The sequence below is a fragment of the Octopus bimaculoides genome, chromosome 25, assembly GCF_001194135.2.
Source record: "Octopus bimaculoides isolate UCB-OBI-ISO-001 chromosome 25, ASM119413v2, whole genome shotgun sequence".
NCBI classification, from domain to species: Eukaryota; Metazoa; Mollusca; class Cephalopoda; order Octopoda; family Octopodidae; genus Octopus; species Octopus bimaculoides.
Window position 1 is genome coordinate 20272770 of NC_069005.1, and position 2764 is coordinate 20275533.

At 34.1% G+C, this 2764-nt stretch overlaps 1 protein-coding gene across 1 annotated transcript in view; it reads left to right on the top strand.

Annotated features, from left to right (window-relative positions):
• The window catches only part of LOC106872884 (RNA-binding protein cabeza), a 25580-nt gene that overhangs the window by 967 nt on the left and 21849 nt on the right, over positions 1-2764 (top strand). The window lies entirely within an intron of this gene.

The window sequence follows — 2764 nt, forward strand, 5'->3', positions numbered from 1 at the left end:
TATATATATATATATATATATATATATATATATAATGTGTGTGTGGATACCTAGGTCGACACGCATGTGGCGGCTCCCTTAATACACTGCATTTGAATGAAAACTACAAACCCATTTTGATAAGTATCGTTAGACGAACCGCTCGTCCTTTGAGTCATTCAGTAGGTTTTTGCTGTTTTGAAATGTTCTTTGATTTTTATTTACCGTGTTTGTTGTACCAAACATGTACGTATATATTTTTGTGTGTACACGCCCATACTGTTTCGAAATAAAAATTTACCCAAAGAAATTTATGTAATAAATAAATAAATGTATTAAATTTCCCCAGGTAAACCATGAAAATTCTAAATACCACCAAAATTCAATGAAGAAACGTTAAAATGTCTTATCCTCAAAAGTGAAAATAATTTTCCCCCTCATTCATAATGATCAAAATTAGGAGAGGTGGTTGATCTCAAATCTTCCCAGACGGGAAGATGTATATATAGAACTTTTTCTTTTGATCAGATCTAACTAGTACATCAAAGAGTACTTTATCCAATGTCTTCTTAACGTTTTGAAACAGTAGGATATGATTTTTGGTTATTTATTTCTTAACACTCCTTGTAAGAGGCTCACCTTTATCTCGTGTTGTATTATGTGCGCACGCGCGCATTTCCTTGTGTGCGTGGTGGTAGTTAAATTCAAATGTACTGAGATGCGATATGCATAGATAAATATCGCATCCTTTCTTTTTTTTTTTATTAGGCTTAGTATGTCTGGAGCGTTGTCATCCAATGTGTTTTCAACGTTTTGAAACGGTAGGATTTGATTTTTAGGGCGATTTTTGGTTGCCGTTTCCTACACTGGTTAAAAAAAAAAATGCTCGCCTTCGTTGTCTTATGCTGTACTAAGTGTTTGTGTGTATATACACACGCACACACACACACACACATCATGTCTTGTATGTATGTCAAGTTTGTGCGTGTGTGTATATAACGTCTATTGTATGTATGTTAGTGAGTGTTGAGGAGGAGGAGGAGCAACTCTTGTGTCATGACACAGTAGTCACTAATGGCGGGCTTCTCTCAAATATTTACCAGATGTCTCGCTTGATTTTTCTCTCTTTCTGGCTGCATATATAATTTATAAATATATAATAAACATTGGATTAAACAGAAATACAAAGTATACGTTCCGTAATAATGATGGTCACTCATAGAGGTTTAAAATAAGGAAACCTTCCATAAGATGTTATATAAGAAGGCAACAGTGTGTGGTTGTGGCTTAGATAGAAAGAGGAAAATAAAATATTCATTTTTCTTGATAGCAGCTCTAACTCTAAAATCTAGACATTACATAATTTTTGATATCTTAACGATTTATAATGGTTTTCTTTTAATGACTTTTAAGCTGATTTTCTTTTAATAAAGTGTAAGTTTTGGAAATGTGTGTTCCTCATTTTCTATTTTGTTCATATTTTTATGCTTTTATAACCTGAAATTTATTTTTAGCACTACGTTGAGAAAGATTCATTGGTCTGTCTTTATTAGTGGCGAAGGTAAAGGATGTGTACACAACTCCAAATAAAAATTAATTTCCTAATCGTTTGTAACGAGAATGATCAAATGGTGAAAGTAATATTACATTTGGTCGTCACAGATTTAATTTTATAGTTTAATGTAGCAGTAAAAAGATTGTGAACGTAATTTTATGATGTAATAGGGCACGTGCTTGCTATTTTATCTTGCTTCGCTTTTCAGTTTTCGTTCCTTGAATGTTCTTTTAAACCATTTACAATTTCATTTCTTAGAATGAAATTTGAAGCCGTGAAACTTAAATTTTGAAATTTCAAATCAAAATATATCTATAGTTATAAAAACGTGCATTTTTCATATTATCGCCTTTAGAGTAAGAAAGAGTATACTTGTATCTTAGATTGATAAAATGTCCTTTGTGTGTGAAAGAAAGACACACGTGCTCTTCCAAAATTGGTTGGTTCAGTTTGAAACGGGAACGTTTGATTTATTAGTTGCCATGGTGCGAGATGAATGTGTGGGCGCGCGGCCGAGTGGAAAAGGTCTCGTTTTAAAAAATGTTAACGATTTTTTGTTTTGAGATTAAGGTCAACAGTATATGATTCAACGATGCAAGCCACACTCTCCTAAACTGACAAACGACTGTGTATTTTTTTTTTTAACACCATAGTTTGAATACAGAAGTGTTCTCTTCGTCGTTGGTTACGATTTGACTGGTTCCTATGTATGAGACCCAGTTTGATGTGAACTTTATTTGCAATATTCATTTATTTGTAAATGATTAGGTTCATAATCAGTTAAAATTGCAATGCTTTGATCTTAAACGGGTTGGAGGCACTTTGGTATGCGTTAGGCCTTCTGAAGAGTTCTCAACACAGTTGAGAATGAACCTTATTTTACAAATTTGTAGGTAAACAAGTTATAAATTAGCTTTGGAGGGCTTTCAATCTATTATTTATAAAAAAAGTATTGGTTTTACTCTTTTACTTGTTTCAGTCATTTGACAATGGCCATGCTGGAGCAACGCCTTTATTCGAGTAAATCGACCCCAAGACTTATTCTTTGTAAGCCTAGTTCTTATTCTATCGGTCTCTTGCCGAACCGCTAAGTTACGGGGACGTAAACGCACCACCATCGGTTGGCAAGCGATCTTGGGGAAGACAAACATACACACACATATACGACGGGCTTCTTTTAGTTTCCGTCTACTAAATCCACTCAAGGCTTTGGTCGGCCCGAGGCTATAG